This window comes from Oxyura jamaicensis, chromosome 4, assembly GCF_011077185.1.
Source record: "Oxyura jamaicensis isolate SHBP4307 breed ruddy duck chromosome 4, BPBGC_Ojam_1.0, whole genome shotgun sequence".
NCBI classification, from domain to species: Eukaryota; Metazoa; Chordata; class Aves; order Anseriformes; family Anatidae; genus Oxyura; species Oxyura jamaicensis.
In genome coordinates this window covers 27310901-27335588 of record NC_048896.1, presented here as the reverse complement: position 1 = coordinate 27335588, position 24688 = coordinate 27310901, and the positions used below count along the sequence as shown (strand labels likewise).

At 38.8% G+C, this 24688-nt stretch overlaps 1 protein-coding gene and 1 pseudogene across 2 annotated transcripts in view; one reads left to right on the top strand and one right to left on the bottom strand.

Annotated features, from left to right (window-relative positions):
* Window positions 1-24688, bottom strand: part of GRID2 (glutamate ionotropic receptor delta type subunit 2) — a 783779-nt gene that overhangs the window by 165476 nt on the left and 593615 nt on the right. The gene's annotated exons all lie outside the window — the stretch shown is intronic.
* Window positions 5230-14548, top strand: LOC118167116 (annotated as a pseudogene).

Sequence of the window (24688 nt, the reverse complement as noted above, 5' to 3'; positions counted from 1 at the left end):
AAAGTAAACCAAAAAGACAGTTAGGGAAGCGAAAACCATGGCCTTGATAAATACCAACTGCTTACACAAAACAGCCAGGCTGACAGAGACCAGAAGATTGTCTCTTCAACCCCAACACCATGATGGGATTGCTTGCCAAGACTGCTAACCTCGAGACCAAAACACAATGATTAGGTTTGTTTGCTTTTTTGTGCAGCAGAGCTGATAATTAGCACATTAACAGCTGTCTACAGAAAGGCAGGAGTCAGATGGCACTCAGGTGAAGTTACGTGCATCTAGGAGATCTAAGGATATGCAGGTATGTGAAGGCCTGGAAGTAGGACTCCTCATGCAGTGAAGGGAAGGCCATGGGAAATACAGGCTTACTGCTCAATGGGCAGGGGACCAGGGGACAGCAAACACAAACACTGAGCTTTCTTAGCCTGAATCTGTCCTGACAAGGTCTGCTTCCAGGCCTTCCAGCTCCTGCACCTGGTGGCACAGTCTGGGTGAATGACAATCGTGACACATGTAAATTAATGAGAGGCTGCTTAAACAAGCAAAAGAATTCACAGGACTGCACGTGACATATTTAGTTATCACCGTAAAACTGTGTTCTCTGATCGTGACAGATTATGGTGACTGGAAGAAGGCAAACATCACACTCGTCTTCCAAAAAGCACAAGAAAGAGGACTTAAGAAAGCAGACTGGTAAACCTAACCTTTGGGGGAGTATCTAGAAAATCCTTCTGGGAGGTATTTCCAAAGATATGATGGACAGGGAGGTGCTGAGGAACAGCTGACAGAGATTTCCTGGCTAAAACATACTTGATCTTCCTGATCACTTACTACAATGAGAAGTACTGGCTCGGTGAATGAGGAGATGGCAGGTCAATTGACTTTAGCAAGGCTTTTCACATGGTCTGCACTCCTGTAGCCAGGGCTGCAATAGTGAGAGTTTAAGTAGTAGAAACCCAGGTTTGTTCACTCTACAGAGGAGATGAAGGAGAATCTTAGGTGATGACTATAGCTACAAATGGAGGGAGGATTACAGAGAAGATGGAACCAGACCGCTTGGTGATGGCGCCCAATGAAACAATTAAAAACAGTCACACGTTGCACCAAAAGTAACTCTGTGTTTAGAGTGCTGAAACCCTGAGAAAAGGAGACCAAAGAGGTTTTGTCTATAAAAAATGGTCTTTGTGTCACTGCAAATGATGACTGACCTTCCTAAGAAAGGACAATCTTTGCAGATGTCATTACTTAAAAGTCAGCATGGTGAATGAAACCAAGAATCAGTGCAAGAAGGGAAGAACATGTTCCAAGTTTCCAGTCAGGCAACAGTGGGATGCCAGGCATAATTTAAACAAGAAATGAAGGACAGCCCTTTCCATCCAAAGGTGATGCTCTCTTGGCATCGAGGCAGGGTAATCTGTCCAGGGGATATCTGTGTGCTTCAAGATGGTTGATGTTTTTATAATAGTAAAGCAAACTTCTGCAAGTAGAGTGAAGGAAATTTCAGGTTTTAGGTCCCTCCTTCATCCAAACAATTCTATCTGTGTCTCCCATCCAAATAATCCTCTTTCCTATAAAACTCTGATCCCTCAAATCCCAGTTTATCAATTAATCCAGATTGCTTTACAGTAGACATCTCCTTTTTCAGTTATCCACCAAATTTTACCAATGACAGATGTTTCTTGAAGAAGATTAAAAAATACATTAAAAAGAAAACCCAGCTATTTTGCTTAAGGGCAAATGTAACTATAGCTCAGAAATAGCAACAGCTGAAATACAGAATCATAGCATAAATTGCTGTATTAGCAGACAGGTATCATAGATGGAGGTTTATTCAGTAGTTATTAAGGTCACTTTATGGTTTGTGCTATGAAACATCCATTTTTCATTTGTTTGAACTGCAATTTGAACTGCATGTGCTGAAGTTTTCTATGCCAGATGTCTGCTCAGGTTAAAATAAACTCTCTCATAGCTCATACACATAAACTGTTTGAATTATGAAAGTTGGCATTCAAATAAATTGGTCATTTTCTAATTTCTGAGTAGTACTGGACCTTGGAAATGCTATAAATCTGTTTTTAAGTGATAATACAGTAGGGAGCATTTTAGCATAACTTCTACTGAATTCTATTCCTACTGTTTTTCTATTTGTTTCTGCTTTCTAGCTGGAAGTGTTCCAGGTTTTATCTCAGACTGAGGTTTAATTATTTTTTTTTTAAACTAGGGCAAACATTTTCTAACTCTTTTCAAAAGGAAGACTGTAGAAAAAAAAATTATTCTCAACATTTATTTTTTGTTTTAAAAAAAAGGTTTCATGACCTACTTTTAACTCTACTTGGGACAGGAAGTTCAATCCAGCAGGGAAACAAATAGCTTGTGAAAAGTTTGTGTACACTATCATTTTTGAGACAGGCAGACAGGTCCATTTTCTATTTTCACATTTTAACTGTTCTACCCCTAAGGTACTACATCATGTTGTTAAAATTTGCATTATGCAGAACTGAAAATTCTACTGCTATGCCCTTTCTTGGCAGAATAGGAGAGGAGTCTTAAATTCATAGCTCATAACTGTAGCATTAGAGTTCAGGTTTTGGCACTCTTTTTAGACATTGTTTTCAATTAATACCACATGGTATCTACTTAGAAAAGTGCCTTATTAGCACTGAAAACCTGAAATTTGCCATAGACTTCATGGAGCTGTTTCTAACAGAGTAGATAATGGCTTGCTGCTAACCAGTCAAAACAAAAACAAAAACAAAACAAACAAGAACAGAACAACGGACAACCAATGACACTGTTTCGAGGGTTTGGCTTCTGCTCTTTCTTCTTTGGTGAAACAATTCTTTGAGCACCAGGTATGGCTATTTTTTCTTTACAGAGATTTTTTTTTTTTTTTCTTAGTAAAGCATAGGCTTCTCATGTAAAATGCCTGAGAAAAAATGTCTCTTTGAATGGGACAACCTTGTCTTTTCTAGGTTTGACTCAGTACTTTGTAATTTCTCCTGGTATCTGGCTGGCTATTTGATCCTATATCAAACTCTCCCACACTGAAATCAATCCTAGGTGCATAACATAACATGAATTACTACCTGAAAAAACACTACACCTCTCCTTAAATGCAGAAGAACAAAACATAAAGCAACTTCTGAGAGTCAAGAAATAATAACTGCTATTCTTTAGCTAATACATTAATCTTATATTTACGAAAAAAAAAAAATCCCAAACAGCTAATTCTTTCACCCAGATCCCATATCAAAGACCCAAGAAATGGAGTAATGTCTACTGACTGCAGTCATCTTTGGATCAGACCTCTCATGTTTAAATGCTCAGCCCCATTTTTATTCTGCTCTTCTCAAATTCTCAAGGAATCTGGCTGAAAAATTCACTGCGGATAAATTATCTTGTCAAATGAATTGACACATTACGTTTCCTGGTGATTTGTTCATACCATCTAAGTATTGACATGATTCAGCAAAAACAGAATGTGGTGGATAGTCAGACCATCACTTCAGCATTCCTTTTCTTGGACTGGACAGCAGAAACTCTTTATCAGACCATCTAACAGGACGGGACTCTGTGGTGCATCTTTGGCACATTTGTTTAGCACAGAATTCCTAGCCAAAGAGGGAAGATGAGCTATGATGAATGACTTCAAGCTGCACCCACAGACTTCCAGCCTTAGGGTGTGCCATAGGACTGGCAACAGGACGAGCAGCTCTGGCAGTCCATATAGCCTACAAAGTTGAGTGGAATCAATTTATTATCTGCAAATATTAAGTTTGGAGTCATCTATTGTTTTTAATTCCTTGAACTCTTAGTCCTGGCACTCTGAGACAGAACATATCATTAAAACCTTCAGTTTATCGTTAGAGTTTAGGAAATGAGTGGATAAGCAAAGAAAGTGAAATTCCATAGGAAATAACTGGTGCAGAGTGGGAAGAAAAAGGATGGGATTACTTGGAATAAAGAAAGGCTCTCTCCTGAATTCCTTGTGTTAAAATTTTTGTAAAACCTCTAATTATCACAACATAAGACCTGCAATTCTAAAATCTAGGGTTTAATACCAGGCTTCTCAAATTTGTTTTTGTTCTTATGCCAAGCAGATGCATTTGCTATACTTCTAATTCACTTTCTGTACAACAGTGAAAACCACTCAACAACAACAAAAAATCCCAAACCCAGAAGATGGCAGAAAAGATACTGCATGTCATTAGAATAGAAAAATTCATCGCAGCTGCAGGAATCTGTATAGTCTGAGTTCATCTGCAAGTATAGAGAATGCACTGAGAAAAAATACTTTTGTGGCTCAGAGCCAGGTTGCACAATGTGTAAATTGGCTAGTTCTCATAGATCTGTTCCTAAATCTTACTGCTGTCATATCAGTTATCTTCTTAAGATTTATGGCTAACAGATCTAAGTTAACACAGTTTACAGTGGTTTCTTGCCCCCCCTTCCAATTACATGAATCCAGCAAAGCCCATAAGCACAAGGAAGCTGTATATGTGAACTGGAAATTGATAGCAGAGTTAGGATTTTTCCTGTAATGAAGCTACTGTCACCTGTCTTTAATAAACAGCTAAGATGAATGTGAAGCCTCTTCTGTAGCAGAGGAGATTGTTCACTTGCAATGCCTATAGTGCCCTATGAGATCTCTGCTGGAGAAACTTAGGGTGATTAAGAGCTTCCCACTGCCCCACATCAAGCACAAAAAAATCAAGGAAAGACACAAAAGATAGACAAGGTCCTGGCCAAGCAGTTCTGTATCCAATTAACTCAATAAAAATTCAGTAACTTTTCATAAACCTTCATTATCTCCTTTGATCATAGTTTGGCTTTTTATGACCCATCCTAAACTTTAAAGGGAATGTTATCATCAATGTCACATTAAAGAATCACAGCTCCCTTTCCACTTCTCACTCCCACTTTTGAAACCGTAGGAATATAATGAACTACTTAAAATATATATATATATAGTCAAAGGTAAAATGTTGACAGCTGTGATGAGATGATTGAATTTCCCTTTATCTTGCTTTTAAAACCTATGCATCCAGGAGGAATATAAGTGCCACAACTTTATCCTGATGCAGAGTTCATGTAAGAAGAGCAATTCAATTGCCCATCATCAGTGCTGGCAAGAACCATAGCACAACACAGACAGAATTCTTTCACAGGGCTCTTATCACTCCAAGTGATTTTCTAACATGGTGGGATGACTCACATAACTGGAGTGCTGCAATGGATGTCTATAAACTCTTCAGAAGGGATAAGCTAGGAATGAGAGGCAGTGTGGTAGCCCTGTATGTTAGAGAGTGTTTTCATTACCTAGAGCTTAATAATGGTGACAACCGGGTTGAGTGTTTAAGGGTAAGAATCAGGGGGAAGGCCAATGAGACAGATGTCATGGTGGAAGTCTGCTATAGACTGCCTAACCAGGATGAAAAGGCAGACAAAATATTCTATAACCAGCCAGGAGAAGTCTCACAATTGCTAGCCCTTGTTCTCCTGGTGGACTTATCAGATGACTTCTGGAAATACAACACAGCAGAGAGGAAACAATCTAGGAGGTTTCTGGACTATGCGGAATTTAATTTCCTGACACAACTGGTGAGTAAACCTACTGGGGAACGTGACTTGCTGGACCTTTTTCTTGTGAACAGAGAAGGACTTGTGGCTGGTGCAAAGGTTGGAGGCCTTCTTGGGCACAGCGATCACATATTAATATGAGTTTTTGTTTCTTGGAAAAGTAAGGAGTGGGGATAGCAGAATGACTACCTTGGATTTCTGGAGGACAGACTTTGGCCTATTAAGGAGACTGGTTGGCAGAGTCCCTTGGGAGGCAGCCCTGAATGACAAAGGAATCCAGGAAGGCTAGATGCTCTTCAAGAAAGAAATCCTAAAGGCACAGCAGGCTGCTCCCATGTGCTGAAAAATGAGCCAGCATGGATGAAGACCAGCCTGGCTAAACAGAATGCTGTGGCTAGAGCTCAGGAAGAAAAAGAGGGTTTATGACCTTTGGAAGAAGGAGCAGGCCACTCAGGAGGACTACAAAGATGTCATGAGGCTCTGCAAAGAGAAAATTAGAAGGCCCAAAGCCCACCTTGAGCTTAACCTGACTATTGCTGCTAAAGACAATAAAAATTGTTTTTAGAAATATATAAACAAGAAAAAGAAAACTAAGGAGAACCTCCATCTTGTATTGGATATGGGGGAAGGGGGGGGAGGGGGGAGGGAACACACTGACAAGAGATGAGGTGTTTAATGACTTTACCTCAGCCTTTAGTAGTAAGACCAGTTGTTCTCTGTGTACCCAGCCCCCCAAGCTGGTAGATAGGCACAGGGACCAGAATGAAGCCCTCATAATCCAAGAGGAAATGTTTGGTGACCTGCTACACCACATACATGTACACAAATCTATGGGGCCAGGTGGGATCCACCCAAAGGTAAATGAAGGAGCTGGTGGAAGTGTTCACCAAGCCACTGGTGATGCCCATCTACAAGAAAGAACAGAAGCAGGACCCAGGGTAATGCAGGCCTGTCAGTCAGACTTAGGTGCTGGGGAAGCTCATGGACCAGATCATCCTGAGTGCCATCATGTGGCACATGCAGTACAACTAGGCAATCACACCTAGTCTGCATGGGTTTATGAAAGGCAGGTCCCGCTTGATGAACCTGATCTGCTTCTATGACAAGGTGACACACTTACTGGATGAGAGAAAGGCTGTGGATGTTGTCTACCTAGACTTCAGTAAGGCTTTCAATACTGTTTCCCACAGCATGCTTCTGAAGAAACTGTCCTCTCAATGCTTGGACAGGTGTATACTTTGCTAGTTAAAAAACAACTGGCTGGGTGGCCAGGCCCTAAGAGTTGTGGTAAATGGATTTAAATGCAGTTGGAGGCCGGTCACTAGTGGTGTCCCTCAGGATTCAGTACTGGGGTCAGTTCTCTTCAATAACTTTATCAATCATCTTGATGAGGGGATGGAGTACACCCTCACTAAGTTTGCAGATGACACCAAGTTGGGTGGGAGTGTTGATCTGCTCAAGGGCAGGAGGGCCCTGCAGAGATCTGGATAGGCTGGATGGATGTGCCAAGGCCAACTGGTTCAACAAGGCTAAGTGCTGGGTCCTGCACTTGGGGCACAACAACCCCATGCAAAGCTACAGGCTGTGGGAAGAGTGACTGCAAAGCTGCCTGGTCGAAAGGGACCTGGAGGTATTGGTTGACAGCCAGCTGAATATGAGCCAGCAGTATGCTCAGGTGGCCAAGAAGGCCAACAGCATCCTGGCTTATATCAGAAGGCAGGACCAGGGAAGTGATTGTCTCCCTGTACTCAGCTCTGGTGAGGTTGCACCTTGAGTACTGCGTTCAGTTTTGGGCCCCTCACTACAGGAAGGACATCGAGGTGCTGGAGCTTGTCCAAAGAAGTGCAACGAAGCTGGTGAAGGACCTAGAGAACCAGTCTTATGAGGAGCAGCTGAGGAAACTGGAGTTATTTATCGTAGAGCAAAGGAGCCTCAGGGGAGACGTTATTGCTCTCTACAACTACCTCAGAGGAGGTTGTAGCGTGGTGGTGGTTGATCTCTTCTCCCAAGAAACAAGTGATAGGACAAGAGGAAATGACCTCAGGTTGTACCAGGGGATATTTAGATTGCATATTAAGAAAAAATTCTTCACTGAAAGGGTTGGGAAACATTGGAACAGGCTGCCCAGGGAAGCGGTTGAGTCACCAACCCTGGAAGTATGCAAAAGATATTTAGATGTGGTGCTCAGGGACATGGTTTAGCAGTAGACTTAGCAGTGCTAGGTTAAGGGTTGGACTTCAAGATCTTAGAGGTCTTTTCCAACCTAAACAATTCTATTATTCAAACACAGCTCAGTTAGCTCAAGTTGGTAATGACAAGATTAAAAACAACACCAACAAATAATAACAACAAAAAAAAACACAAACAGAAAACTATTGTTTTTTCTTAAAAGCTTATCTTAATGCAGTCTGACACAAGCAGTCTTATTGCCAAAGATAGACTAAGCAGTCCCTGTTGATCACTCCCGACAATTACATGATTTTGAGTTGTATCAAAGGAATATCAAGGCATTCCAACAATTTGAATTGGCTTTCAAATTAATGTCTGAGCCCCCATTCTCTAAACTGGGATAAATTAGCATAGCCTTAGGATGCCAGTACTATAGCTTTTTAAGTACCTATCACAGCTTAAAATAAATAAAATTTTATGAATACTTAAGTGACAAAAGTATTTGGTTAGAAAAATACAGGACTAAATTTCAAATGGAACAGTTAAGAATGATGCTTCAGAGCACACTCTTGAATCCAGATATTCTGCCTTTTTAGAAGTTTGTAACATTTCATGTAATTCCCTTAATCAATAAAATCAGTCCTGAGTGACCCCCTAGTGTCTGAGTACTCCTGCGCTTCCTATGTACCTTGACACCAGTAAGACTGACCTTGCTACCCTACAGTACAAATTATTTCCCATGAAGATGAGTTAAGTAAACACTCACACAAATTCTATTCACATACACCGCATATAGCACTCAATACTACACCACACATCCTATTTTATGGTATTTTCATTTCAACCCCATGGCTCTCAAAATTGCATAGTTTATTATGTGCTGACAGGCAGTTGATGCTATGGAAAACACAAGTTAAATGCCAGATTTCTTTGAAGAGAGACTGAAAGCTGCTGTATAACACAGGTGGAATTCTATTAGCAATAGGCGTGAGCTTGCCTGCAGAGCTAATGCAAGAGATTTCTCATCTCTGTTTTGTAAATTCAATTCCTACTGCTGTTAATGAGAACAGCACATTTAATTTTCTTTGTCAACAATCTGATATCACAAACATGGCCAAGTGAAATGCTTCCTACTCTGAATGCTGATTTATCAGATAACACAAAAGCGTATTGGTAATATGAGATTAGTTTAAGCGTCATATTAAATAATGCAACAATATTTTTAAAGGGTAAATCAGACAGGAACTGCAAAAGAAATATTGCAGTGACAGAAACCGAAATATGATGTAGATGAGTTTAACTTACAAATTGGGAGCTACACAAGTTAGCATCTATTCTATCTGTACTTTAAAACACACTTCATAAATTGCTACAGAGGCCAAAGAGATTTCTGAAAGTTTCCAGAGAGTTCTAATTTTGGCAAAAAATTAATTTTGGCAAAAACTCAAATACTCTTCTTTGCAAGATTACGATCAATTATCATATATGATATCCCAGATGGTATGCGTTCAAAGAAATAATGATCCAGTATTAAATATTTCATTTACATAATGAATTACCTGCGAAAATTCTATGTGATCATCAAAGATTATTAATCATATCAGGTTGATTCATTTTAATGTAAAACCACATCCATCTTCAAGAATTTTGGACAGCAGTTCTATTTTAACTGAATGGTACCAACTAAACTCTGCCCTCCAAAAAACAATAATACCATACCTTAAAAATAATAATACTGATGAAGAGAAATTCAGAGATCAATATGTAAAAGACAGACAAAATTCATGACCTGGCATAAAGTGAGAAGTAATGCAAGAATTTTGATATCACAAATAACAAAACCATGAAACCTGAGTTAAGCAGAAAATGGCTTTACTTGCCGAAAGGAAAGTTTGCTTGTTTTTTGATATGGGAACACTAAATCATTCAAAGACAATCTCAAACTCCATTTTATCTATAATTTTAAGGCACAGCTGATGTGTGTGATTAGACTTGAGAGTCTTACTTCAAAGCTTGACAGAAAAAGCCACCACGATTTGCTGGTTTTATTTCTCTTTTTGGAGCTTCTAAAAGCTGCTGGAGAAGAGTATTATTGGCATAGGTTAGTTGAGATATTCCTCAAATTCTCATTATTAGAGGTAATTGGTATTAGTACTTTTTATGTAAATTACTACCTTTGCTATTTGTTATGTGGCGTTATTACTGTGATTATTGCTGTTGTGTTTAGATACCTAATCAGTACTAATATTATTATCATAATGGTGACTGTGAGAAGAACTAGAAGCTCCCATTTGGTGAATTAAAATACAGGGAGGAGCAGCCTCTGTTCCTCAATCATTTCAAGATGCTGCTGTCAATCAAGTGCTGCCTTACAGTTCAACATCTGTTGGAAATATTTTCCCTTTCCAGTGAAGCTCAGCTGCAGCTCAGCTACACCACATGTGAATTTTCAGGCTTTTCTTGTTCATGCTGAAGAAATATTTTGTTTATAAAAATAAAATGATCTCTCTCCCATCTCACATGGGTTATTTAGGAATGATAGTCAGTCATTAGTGGCTTGGACTGGATTCAGATCGGTGACGTAAATAAAGGACGTCCTGTAATTTGTTGTCATTTCCTCAACCAGGCACAATGGTGTTTTGCATGTTCACATCAAGGGAAAGCATGTAATTTGATCAAGCTGCAAGTGCAAACTTCTTGGCAGAGCCTGAGGGAAAGCAATGACAATAATAAAACAGATAGGCAGGTTGTCAAGAGAAGTGAAAGCACTTTTAACTGCACGCTTTTGAAGAAAATCCTGCAGTGGAGGGGCTCGAAATGTTGTCTACAACAATGCCCCTGGCTACCCTGGAGCTGAAAGATTAGTTTATGAACTGTGGACATGTCATTACTAAATGAACTCAGATAGGAGTTAAGTTTATTCATTCATTTAACTCTGTTTTTGGCAGTGGAGCAAATTCTCAGTGATGTAAATCGGGACGGGAGCTGTGACAATTTCCAGCATGACAGTGCCTGACCCCAGAAGTATTTATTTTGCTTGAAAAAGTAAAGACCGTTTATATGCAAATTAGATGCAGCTTTCCAGCTCTGTATAATTTGTCAATATGGGTGTTAATTTCACAAAGACTGAGCAATTTCTGTTCTAGAATAATAACAGGACTTGATCCTACCAACCCTTACTTGTAGCAGTGATCTTCTTGTAGCGGTGGGACTGGAGGCTTAAAATAAGGAACATTTCTGGGATAATGCACATGATACGGTGTTTTATTTTTGAAAATTTCATTGATGTGTTCCTTGATCAGAATAATGAGTAATATTAAGAGTTAAAATGAAATGCTAGGGCATCTATTAGAAATCAGCTTTTCTGAATTTTTAGGGAGTGGTATTTTTTGCAATTGGATCTGGATGTAGATAAAAATGTGATTTTATAGGGGAAATCTGATATTAAAACTACCGTTACCTTTTCTCCTCTTCATTATAAATGGATTTATATCTGAATGTAGAAAACATTATGGAGCTTAAGCCTGTCACATGAAGCTTTTCTTGGGAGAACTTCCCCTCCTGGGAATTTCAGGTATAAATCCAGATTCTCTGATTTATTCCCAGCATTGACGGCAATGGTCTTGATCTGCAGACTCTGCTTTTAAGGATTTGAAAAGTCTTAAAGCATCTTTAAAACCAGGAGTGCTAAATCCTTTTCAAGGTGTGTCATAAAATCATAATACAGGCTACAGGCATACTATATTTTTCAGAAAAGACATGTTTAAAAGTGTTTTCTCAGACACGACACTGAATTATATCATTTCACCTAAAAAATACCAAAAGAAAATGATCAGGTGCAGAAAATGAGTAACTGCATTTCATTTCCATCTTCATTTCACCTTCTCCTTAAAACACTTGAATTTATTTTTTTTTCATTTTCTTCTGGCCTAATAAACATTGATGTCAGGATTATCATTGACTAACTGAAATCCATCCTGATTATAATGTACATGTTGTGAGATGCTTTTGGTAATATTTTCTAATAATCTTTCTCCAAAACAATCTGTTTATAATAAAGTTTCTAATAAAAACAATTGATACTTTTGTGTGATAAATATATCCTGCGATACAAGTTTACGTTCATAAACTTCTTAAAGCTAGGCAATTACTTTTCTAGAATTCATCTTAAAATAAAGCTTACAAATGTCCGTTCTAATAGAACTACTCTAAATCCTTGTATTTGGGGCTCTGACATAATGGGTGAATTAGTTAAATTAGTTAAGCACACAGTCTTGGTTGATTTTGCTTTGTTTTGTTTATTCTAAGTTCTTTTCTAACATGCCAATATTATTTTTGTCCTCTTCAGGTCTATCTTTCATTCATTCTTTTATTTCCCTTCTTCTTTCCTTTATTTCCTGTTGTCTGCTAGAAACAATATCTCCATCCATGCCATAAGCAGTGGATATTATTTATCAACATAATAAAAGCATGTGGTTAGGCTTGGCTTCTATCTACTAAAATGCCATGGATGTCTTTTAATCTGCACTTAAGGAAGTGTGGAAAGACTTTTCATAGAATCATAGAATGGTTTGGGACCTTAAAGATCATCTAGTTCCAACTCCCCTGCCATAAACAGGGATGCTTTCCAGTAGAGCAGCTTGCCCAAAGCCCCATCCAAACTGGCCTTGAACACTTCCAGGGATAGGGCATCCACAGCTTCTCTGGGCAACCTGTGCCAGTGCCTCACCCTCACAGTAAAGGATTTCTTCCTTATATCTAATCTAAATCTACATTCTTTTAGTTTAAGTCATTACTCCTTGTCCTATCACTACTCTCCTGCTTTCCTGTAGGACCCCTTTAGGTACTGGAAGACCACTGTAAGGTTTCCCCAGAGCCTTCTCTTTTCCAGGCTGAACAACCCCAACTCCCTCAGCCTGTCTTCATAGGAGAGGTGCTCCAGCCCCTCGGTCATCCTCATGACCCTCCTCTGGATTTGCTCTGATAGGTCTATGTCCTTCTTGTGCTGGGGGCCCCAGAGCTGAATGCAGCACTCCAGGAGGGTCTCATGAGAGCAGAGCAGAGGGCAAGAATCACCTCCCTTGCCTGCTGTGGTCACTTAAGGGCCTTGCCCTTAGGTCACTTAGCTGGTCTTGAACCTGATATTCTCCTGATATTCTCCTACAGTGGGCAGTTCTTCGTTCTTTCAATCACTGCCTTTGCCATTTGGGACTTGGGCTATGTAGCTATAGCCATTGCCAGTGAAGACTGAGGCAAAAAAATGATCAGACTGGGATGATTAGAAAATGGTAACCTACAATCATAGCAGTACTAACTGAAGTCAACTGAAGTCATTGCTGAAATCAAAATTAAAAATAAAGTAGTTCATTAGTCACTGCTGTATCACAAGAGAATGTTCAACTTACATCATGCCAATGATGTTAAAAACAGACAGGCAACATCTTCCAGGAAAAAAAAAAATAAAAATCTTTTTCATGGTCTTAATGTCACCTGATTACACGTAATGTCATTTACCAACAATAAAACAGGTACAGTAAATAAGTGTCTGCCAGCCCACAGAATCACAGAACGTTAGGGATTGTAAGGGACCTTGACAGATTATCTAGTCCAGTCCCCCTGCTGGAGCAGGAATACCTCCATTGTGTCACACAGGAACGTATGCAGGCTCCCCACCAGGGTCAAACTGGCAGTTGCCCTCAGGCAGTGACAGCTGTAGTGGCTGTGCCACCACTAGGCCCCCAGTAATGGCCGCCGGGCCGGCCGCTCCCCATGGGGCCATGGACGGCTCTCCTTGGCCGAGGCAGGGAGTGCCCCGCTGCCGGCCCTGCACCGGTCCTGCCTGCCACAGCATTTCTACTGAGCCCCATCTTCCCACAAACACAAATTAAGCTTCTGGAAGAGCAAGGAAGCATGTTTAAATTACATTCAGGATGCCATACTACAGAAGCGGTGGAAAAGAGCTGCAGAGTTTCTGACCTTCTAGTCACTAGAGAAAGACTTTTCTACAGAACAGGTGGGTCCGTCAGAGATTATTTGGAGAATAGGAACAGAAATTCTGTGCAACCATTCACACAGCAGCATAAGAGAGTTCAGCTCTTTCATAGATGAAAAACCTTAGGAGTAAAAAGATACCTGAAGGTTTGTTTAGAGCATGCCTTTCATCTCCTTTGTAATGGACTAATAGGTGAAGCCTACCAAAACCTGTCCCTGGCAGAAAGCTGGAAGTTTGGAGAACAAACAACTGTTCAGGATAAAGAGATGGAACTGGTTCAGGCTTACAGGGGACTGCTGGACTACTATAGCTGGTCTAAGCAGAAGAACATCCTCTTAGAGTATGCAAAGGGTGGATTTGAAGACTTGTCTGTTGAATGAGAAATGCACAGTTGCTTTCAGAAGGCAGCAGTGAATTTAAAGGAGATCATTAAAATACCTGGACTCTGGGATCTCTGTGAAATCCTGTGTGGATTTGTTGGAGTTCTACGGAGACCATCATGAAGCTCGCGATGTATTAAGTGAATATGCTTACAACTCAAAGTTTGCGGCTAATCCCAATGCTCATGTTTAATTCTAGCAGTTCCTACAGAGACATGGTGCATCAACGAAATCATTCATATCTGCACTCAAGATCTTGCATGATATTGTTCCCTCTCATGAAGTAATGATAGATTTTAATATCATGCTCCAAAAATCAAAGCCCCGTATGGTTGTTCAAAATATCTACAGAGCACAAAGTCAGAATGCAGAAAGAAATATCAAGTTTATTCTAGTACTTTTCTCTAGCACTTACTACTGCCATTGCTAGAAACAGCTCAGGTTGATTTTTAGTCTGACTTTGTACAGCAGTTCTTGTCTTACAAAACTGGCCGATCTAAATGTCACATCAGTTCACAAAGTGTTGCCAAAAGAATGTCCAAACGTCGTCCATCAGCCTCATTTAGGAAACTGTTTTTATGCAGTGTAGCACATACCATATGAACCTGCTTAGTCCTGCTGAAACTTGAACTTATTTTAAATAAATACATCCTTTCTTGCTCTATTATTATTTTTAATGAGGATGAAATTAAACCTGGCCTAAAATCTTTGCCTATATCTGACCCTGTCCACATTTCCTTCTAACATCTATACTTGAAATGTATGATCTCCATATACAGCCTTGTGCCTTCAAAAGCTATATAAAACATTAAGTATATAATCCAAAATAATGTCTACCTCACTGAAACAATGTTAAATCAAGCTTAAAAGCTCAAAGACAGTTTAAAATAAATAAATAAATAAATAAATAAAAGCTTGGTTTCTTTTAAATGGAATAGGTGAGTTCTCTAGGAAAAAGCTCTTTCCCTGTTTAACCTTCTGTCCCATTTCTGCCCTCCCCTCCATTAATAGTACTTATTTTCTCCAGGTTGCTGCACATCTCTCCAGGGGACTCCCTTTACATATGGAGCCACAGGGTTGCAGAATTTCAAACAGGGATTTTTAACCCACATTCTCTTCATTTGGAAAAACGTTAAGAGCATTTAAACAACAACAACAAAGGAACAGAAATATCGGAGGATGGAGCTAGAACGTTCAATGAGCCATGGCTGTGCTAACATATTGTAAGGACATAAAGACACAATTCTAGAGATCATTAAAATGGTTATTTTTATTTCTCATTATTTTATTGCTCATTAAGTGATTTTTTATTTCTTTAAACACTTATTACAGTGCTGCCATAGTAGGCAACACATACCAAATTTATGTTCTTTCATGTAGACTTCAGGCCACATGACATACATTTTGCAGTCACACATAAATTGCAAGCTGTCAAATCTCTGCATCTTTTATTATTCCTGCTCTCATCCCAGAGTATTTTTATGAGCCAAGACACTTTTTTGTTTGTTTCGAATAACCAGCAAAAAGAGACAGAAAATACCTAAAGCAACATTCCCATATTCTAAGACAAGTTTCACAGAACTCAGATAAAACTGCCCTTGATGCTTCTGCAATGCCTGTGCTCCCTTGATACTCAAGCTTCAGTATCAACTGACTGAGCAATAAAAATAAAAAGTCTGATTCTTCTTCTAATAAACAAATAAGTAAACTTTTATAAAAATATTTACTCGCCAAAATATACTTTAGGAAAACTCTATACTACTAAATTTTCTAGTGAATGAAAGAAATAAAATTACATACCTTGCCTGCCCTGCCCAGGCTATCAGGTAATTCAGTTATCTCATCCTCTGATAAGTGCAAATTACTTAGAGAGAAGAAAAATAATGTAGGAAAAAGTTCCTTGGTTCCATCACACGTTTCGCCACCCCAGTTATTTGATCATCACATACGGACGCAGAGCACAAAATCGTGACACACACAGATGAAAATAACAGAAATAGGAAGGGAGACCATTTAATTGACAGTGCTGAGGTACCTACTTTTGCTAGATACCTTCAGATGAAAGTCACTGACAGTTATTTTCAGTCAATGGGTATGGAAGCAGCTAACAGGGTCACAGAATTATTAATTTTATAGACATCCCCCCCCCCCCCCCCCTTTTTTTTCCTCAAAAAGCAATGTTAGGTTAAATGTTGCCCAGTTTGATTGTGGATGGTGAAATTTAGTTAGTTCTATCTTTTATTTGATTTCTGAAAAGATCCTGAGGTAGATAAAATGTACTGTATATATGAGTGGGTGTCAGCACCAGCAATAGCCTTTTCTTTCCCTTCTCAAAGTGAGTTTACCTGGATGATGTTAAGTGGAAGTTCAGTTTTCTGTTCATTCTACCGATTTATCTTGTTTCATAAGTGAACACTGACCTTAACTTCTTCTCCCAGCTTTTCTCATTTTTAATTGCCCTGTCCTTGAAAAAAATACACACAAAAAACAAACACACACCACCATGATTTTACCCAGAACCAGAAATCCCGGCACTTCCAAGTTAATGATCTTAAGTTAAGATCATATTAAGATCATAATGATTTTAAGTTAATCATACAGGCCCATAACAGTAAAACAGTGCTGATAGGTAACGTGGTCATTATTCTAGCTGGCTGTGTTTTGCTTGCATTTCTTCTAGGAAGCATTTCAGATGATGTCAAGGGGCATGCAGTTCTCCCATTCTGAATAAGAGGAGTCAGCTTTGGGCTTGGGTGGGAGATACATGAAGAAAATGCAAGGGAAATTGAAAGTTGGTTCTTCTGACACCGTTGTTTGGAGAGAGTTAAAAGTACTTCATTCTCAGCACCAAATTTTCATATGCATACTTTTTTTTTTTTTTTACTGTATTGAGTTACTTTTCTACTGATGCTTGCATCTTACTTTTTAACACTGATTGCTTCAGAGCAATCAGATGTTTTTGATGTAAAATATATATATATATATATATGTTTATTTTTAATGGGTGGACAACATCAGCCTCTTTTGCACAGGCTGCTAGAGGTTATCAGAAAAGGTTATACTTTTTGCACCAGGGACTGCACTAGGTTTTACCCACAGGCTGAAAGAAATCCTCACAGTGCCAATGTCTTTAGCCATCCATCTCTAACATAAAATCCCAATGCACAAAGAAAATGTTTGTGTAATTCGTGGATTTAGTCTGTCTTATTTAATCGGTGTAAATGTTTGTGGAGTCTCGGGCAGAAAATACTCTAAGTACTGTAAAAAGACAGATTTTCCATTTATAGTAGCAATGAACCTAAGACAAGTTTACAGGACCACAGATCTGTCTCACAATGAACTGCTTTCATCCAAAACTATTTAAGGAAAATATATACAATTCTTCATCTACACTCAGACAAAAAAGTGCAGTAAATAAGCAACGTAAGATATTTAACAGCAACCCAAAAAGAGGATTATAAAACTACCACTTTTGACTTTAATGGAGAAGGAAGCACCATGATTTCACGATTAGCCATAAACGCCATGCGGCACAGATAGTTCCTTATACAGAAAAAGATGACTCAGAATGAAACGCAAAGTAAATCAGACCACAGACGAGATGGAGAAAGATAATGTAAAAGGAAAATGACACAAGAGTCAGATGTACAATAAAATAAACACACAAACAAAAAGTTAGAAAAGGAAATGTAGATAGAAGTTTGATCTCAAGACAGTACTGAATTTAAGTGCCCAGCATCAGGATGCCCTAGGACCACTAGCCAAGGATGAAGTCACAGTGAGTGCTGTAACAAGCAGGGCAGGTTGCCCCACTCCACCATGCCAGAGGCTGAAAACAACCATCAAAAATGTCGCAGAAAGATAGGGCTAACCCTCTGCTCCCCACTTCACAACAACCCAACCCAAAGCGTTAGCAGGCAGTAACCTTGGCTGCGGCATCATAAAGCCAGGTTTGACATGTCTCTCCCCTCCCCACGCTGAGGTTACCATCCTTCTCTTGCCATGAAGGACCTTGCTTAATCCCGTTCTGGAGGGGCTGCCAGGCACCGGGCTTTCTTTTCAGCTAACACTTTACCTAGTTCTGGATGGCAGTTCAAGATTTGTTCAAGCTAGAGTGGCAGCTGCAGCATTCTTCACCCTCTTCCTTAGACTATCCTAGGCACTGCTGCCAAAAACCTTTCTTTTTCTGGGGGTAGGTAGTAGTAGCAGAGCATGCAGCTGGAAGCGCTTGAGAGTATTTGCTGCCTAGCTGGTACCCCCTCTCTTTGCCCTTGCTACAGTTTTCTGGTACACAAACCACCTAAATCAGCCCAGTACGTAGAATATCTTCTGAATATTTTAGTAGTAAAACCAATTGCACTGCCATGTCTTCCCCCACAGTTAACAAGTGATTACCAGTGCTCAGGAGCTGTTATTATTAGCGGTAGGACAATACTCGGTGAAACAAAACCGACCACAAATGTGTTTGTGCACACAGCTGGACACGCCAGAGAAGAGCATCAAGGGTGGATGAATAAAGAACAGGGGAGAATAAATGGAGATAAGATAAAACCGTACAGTAAGAAATTAGGCCCTGTGGAATGTCAATTATCACAACATATTAAAAACCATTACAAACAATGAAGACCTTTGAGAAAGCTAAGGGAGTATAGCTGATAAATGTATTCCATCATTCAGCAAAATCAAGTTTATAGGATTGTGATTTAAAGCATTTGACTTTACTCATTCAGAAATAGTGGTAAATGCCTGTAGCCAAATATTGTAGTTATTACTTATGCGAGTACTTTCATGGGTTTCAACCACTGAAATGAAACCACTGAAGATAAACGAATGAGGATATGTGAAAAGGAGTACAGCGTTACACACCTGCTTCTGATTATACTTTAGCATTTCTGATGTGCTATGCTACAGCTCAGTCTTAACGTTAAGAATTAGAGGGGGCAAAAAAAACAGCGTTTCAAATTAATTTTGATGCAAATTTACATGAACACAAGTGTCCATCCATACACACATATGAATATATCAATGCACATTTGGCAAACATGAGAAAGCCAAAGACCTGTGCTTAGAAAATCATGGCCACAGATTTAGAGTACTTGCAGTTCCAGGTACTCAAATTTCCACAACACAGGCCTAATTTATGATTATATTTTAAAATGTATTTTAGAAGTTTTATGTAAAGCCAGTATCAACTGAAACCAATGCCTTGTTAAATCAGTCCTCGCTGGGTAAAACAATTCTGTCATTTTACATCCAATGGCCAAAACACACAGCTTTTGACCTGTAAGAAAAAATCAAAAATCTCTAGCAGTGATCCCACAGATTTTTTTTTTTTTAATTATTATTTTATCTATAGTAAGTATGGAACAAGCAAGACACAGTGCATAGATCAAGTGAACTTGGGACTATGGTATCCACAGAGACAAATTTCTCCTACCTTTCTTTTACCCATGACAAATAGTCGGAACTCACATCCAGGAAATAGGGAAAAGGAAGAGGCCAGGTTGTCAGTAACCAGAAGAAAAAGAAAGAGATAGAGAGATTATTCCCTACCTAAGCATTGAGGGAGGTAAAGAAGAAATAGTTGAAGAAGAAAATGAAAGGGACCTTGCAAGGCCATCTAACTTCATCAGTTTTTGTAAGGCAAAGTTCTTTGTACTAGATGCACTTCTAAGAAGAGCTTTGGGTCCATCTGAATGCATTAAATGAGTGCACTAAGCAAACTGCAATTCAGAATCAGAACACAACATGATGCACTCTATTTTACAGCTCCGTGTGACCTTACTGAATGAAGGGGTTGGCTTCTGGCTGTTAAACGTAGACACATTTCTTTAAACACAAGCCCAAGTAGTTTAGAGCATACTGTGACTGGATGCGCTGAACAGTAAGCAAAATACTTTCCTTTTTCTACCTGACTGGTTTCCAAGGATTTTTCCTACTAAGGCACTCTATTATTTTTCACCTAAGAACTGAGCTAATCTGTTAGAAAAATTGTGATCAAAAGCATATTCAGCATTGTTCCTTCTCATACAGCACAATATTCTTGTCTGATGAATGGAAATGTCTAAATGAATCAGGCTTGCTTATTAAAATGCTTCATTCAGTTAGCAGGAACACATTACTTGATTCATTATAGTCCCGTGGCACTTCAGGAGCCTGCAAGTGCTGTATTACAATATTGAACAAAAGATATACTATTGAAATGAAGTATTTGTGAATAAGTCAGCAGTGATTTGTTGGAAGTGTCTAAGTATAAGCATAGTATTTGCCCAGTGACACTTCTTTCCTTTTGATGTAGGACGAAAGTGCAAAATACATTTTAAAATCTTCAATTATGTTGCAAGTTGCAGAATTTGTCATTGGCATTATTAGCCCGACATTTATCCTTTTGTTCAAATAGCTCTGTTTAATAAAATGTCCCTATCTTTTTTTCACTACATAGCTTTCCTATGCACTCGAGGCTTTAAATGCATTTTAAATATTAACAAAGCTTTCATTAAAATGCAGAGACAAGGGTAGGGATGCTAATAGAAAAGGCTTTATTCTGTCTCCTTTAGTTTTATGTGGAAGGATTAATCAAAACCTTCATTAATACTGCATGAATTCAGAGCCTTGGCACAACTGGAATGCACATTACTTCTTATTTGTATTACTTTTACTTCAGGGTACCCCATTTAACAAAAAATTTAGGAGTCGAAGGATACTTATGCATGTACAAGAAACACTATGTGGCAGTTAGACAAAACTCACATTCCAGGAAAACTTTTGGATTTAACAGAAGAAAAATTGAAATTCAGTAGCAGTCTCAAGGAGCAATTCCAAAAATACGTGATTGAGATGATGACTTCATCTGGGAGAGACTTCTTATTCAGTGCTGAAGATTTACAGTTAAGGTTTCCTTCTTTACTTTCAAGAGTTGGTGGAAAAAAAATGTTGCACTGTTCATAGATAGAAACACCCAGGAAACTGGAAGAAGTTAAATAGAATTAGCAACAGCACTGCTAAATACAGAATTATGGGGGGAAACAACACACCTTTTTTAAGATCAACAGTGCAAATAATAAGTTGTCACAGCGTATGAGGGAAAGCCTTTCCCTAGAAACATACTGTTCAAGGACAAAAATGATAAAGGAACAGTTTCATATTAGCAGGAAATTACTAATATCTGGTATCTGTACTAATCTCCTGGGATCTCTGCTGTATGACATAATACAATGTGGAAAAGCGACCTGCTACGGGAATTCTGCTGCTGACTTCACTGAGATCAAAATCTCAATTTTGGATTTGAACAGGTAGATAAGAATTTCCCTAAAAAGTTTTTTTTTAGAATCAAAGCAAGAAGTACCATGCACACATCAGATGTGTGTACATCACATGACATGAGATCAGGCTTTTAATTGTGAAAAAAACTGTACAGTGGAGAATTCCTGTAAGATAAGTAGGATGCAGAAAAACTTACATGAAGTTGCAGATTTGTTTTTTATAAAGATACTTACACGTCTTTCTAGATATGATATATCTAACTCCAAACAGCAACACAAAAATGAAGAGAGAGATATGAAAACCAGAATTAATCTGTGAGCTCCAGTCAATATTATGACTGCCTTGAGAACCAAACGATATAAGCAATCATATTAAATTCATATTCATGGTTTACTTTTATGATGTAGACCTATCATTATTCACTATATGAATTTTCTAAACAATGTCTCCAGCTATTTGCCTCTATTAGAAAGCCACCTGAGCATTTTCATTATACGTATTACACCCAATGAAGTTAGAGGATTTTGTTTTCTAATTTTATTTTAAGAGCCGTCATATGGGAATACGGAGCTTTTCATTTTCAGTGTTTCTATTTGTTTTTGGCAACTCTCTAAATGAGTTAAGTACAAACCTGATCCAGATTTACCCTGGATGATGTAAGGCAGCTGCTTAGCTCATGCTCAGAGATTAAAAAATAAATAAATAAATAAATAAAACTGCCCGTATTCAGCCTTTTCCAGGACTTCTACGAAGAATCAAGTTACTAAGTTTGGGTTTAACTGCATTAATGTAGCACATGGATATTTTTCAGTTCAGAACAAGCTTATGTTTGCCTAAAAGTCTACACTGTAAATATGATAGACTTGGATGAAATCTCCATCGTAGAAAACAAAAAGGAAACTAACTTAATAGTGTTTCCTTTTTTTAAAAAAAAAACTAAGCTATTATGTTAGGGTGAACATGGTAATTAAGGGAAAACTCAGAAACTACCAAAATCTTAGATTTATATAATTTGCCTTAGTTTACAAGAGATAAATGAAACTTTCAAACCTGAAATCAGCACCACGTTCTACCGAAGATTAAACCCACTTTGCAACTTCTGTATTATAGCTGTCTGACTTCTAAGGCAGATGTCCAAGGCAATAAACTTACAGGCAGCAGCTTTAAATTTTAGTGTTGAAACATATTCAAGTGCTGTGTATGTTGAAAATGAAACTAAAAGTATCTTGTACAACACATTGTGCTGTGTAAAATTCACAGAATTTGTCATTTTATATTGTGTTTGTAATCTCCAAACCAGGGGTTACTCTAATTCAACGTATACAGAATTGCCAATGTTTAGGGGTAGGAAGGTACATTTCAAGAAGAGACAAGACAGAAAAACACCTTAAACTTATCCTGCTAAAGGTCCACTCCAATTCTGTACATTCAGAATCAGAAGGGGCTTGAGGGGGTCTCCTTTCTGAAGAAATTACAAACCTTGTGGGGAACAATCAATGTCATGCTCCAGTTCAAGCTCCTGCCTTTGCCCAGCTATTTGGGAACCCACTTCCTGGTGTCTTTTTAATTACACATCAGAGCCCCCGTGGTAACGTTTATACCATTCGTGCACTTAAAAGTACTTCACCCTTCTGTGTTTAGTGACAGCCTAGCAGAGAGAGAAATGAAGCAAAAAAAAGAAATGTGAAAAAGATGCAGTATTAGGACTTAGGAAAGATGCATGACACCCTAAAACACTGGCTATTTCTTCCTTCGGTCAGAATAAAAACACAGGAAAGTCACGTGGTAAACTACAAACACAACAAATACTGCGGCCAAGGAACATAAAGAGGCAAAGTTCTCATTAAAGCCTATCCGTACCCATATAAATACAAAACCTGGTTTCAGATGCCAATGAAGAAGCCATGATAGAGATGTGTGGTTCACAAACGTTCATCCTGTAAATTCTGGGAAGCACAGAGTCTTTGGTACCTCGCTCCCGCCTTTCTGAGTCAAAGTTCAGAAAGGAAATGTCTTCCCTCTGCTCTGGACTACTAACGAGGACAATGTTGGTTACACTATTCAACACCTCCTTGCCTCTAATGCCACCACATAGGTGCCAGCACCATGCTGTAGTCCTGCAAATACTTGTTTTCTCTTTATATACAGCACGTGTCTGGCCCTGTGTTTACATCTCGTAAATGGTGTCATCTTATGTGTGCCCTTCTTTGCCAGTTACCCAAGGTTTCACTATATGCCACAACAAACTTACAGGGCAACAGCTAATTATTAGGCCAGGTAGTTCAGGTGATCAAACCAGTTCCTTAAAAATAGTAGGAAAGGGAGAAAAAAAAAAACACAACAAAACACACATAACAGCGTCTATTGAGGTGTTCAGCTGCACAGCAATTGTAGGCAGGACAAGAATAGGATTGATTAGAAGTTATGATATGTTCATGAATCCTGCAGGGGATCTCTGTTACGCACAATGCATCCTCAGTGCAAATCAATACAGACAGTCTGACAATGGCCCTTGAGAATGGAAGTGCAATCAAGCTGCTGCTCCAAAAGACACAGCCAGTCCAGCGGCGAGCATACAGGTTCTCTGCTCCCAGCATCAACAGGAGTGAAAACGTCTTCTGATAATTATGACCGTTTGAATGATTTTCCCTGTTAAATAGGCTGTGAAATTCAGGAAGATATTCTGGATTTTGCCTTATAATGGCACAATTACTCATCGTTAGAGCACAGTAGCGCCATTGTGGGGAGCCGCTAGCAAACATCAGCCTTACAAGCTGCAGATGATGTCTAATTTGAACAGAAGTTGTGAAGTTTTCCTCGTATCAGCTTAGCAACTTCAAAAACCCACTTGCATAATCATGAATTCCTGCAGCAACTTTTTTTTTAAAGACCAAAGTTACAAAATGAAGGCACATACACATCTCCCAAACCCCCAAATGTTATTTCCAGGTGGTCAGCTGTAATTGTGTAGGCCCTGTTCACTAAAGAACAGTAGGTGGACAGTCATTTTTACAACATTTACTCATTTATTTCTCAACACAGTGCCTAGAGTTACAGTTCTTTCTATGAAAAACCTTCTACAGTCTCACTAAATCTCTCCATAACATATGGTCCTAACCCTACTGTTTCTGAAACAAAATGGGATTGGGAGAGCAGAGAAGTTAGATTCAGTGCATAGCTGCAAAGGAAAATACCCTTACGTTTAAAAGGTCAGTGAGTTTCTAAAGCATAGTTTGCAGTCCACATTAATTCAGGATCTTGAGTTAAATGTAAATTTAAAAAATAGATTGAACTAATTCCCTCCATT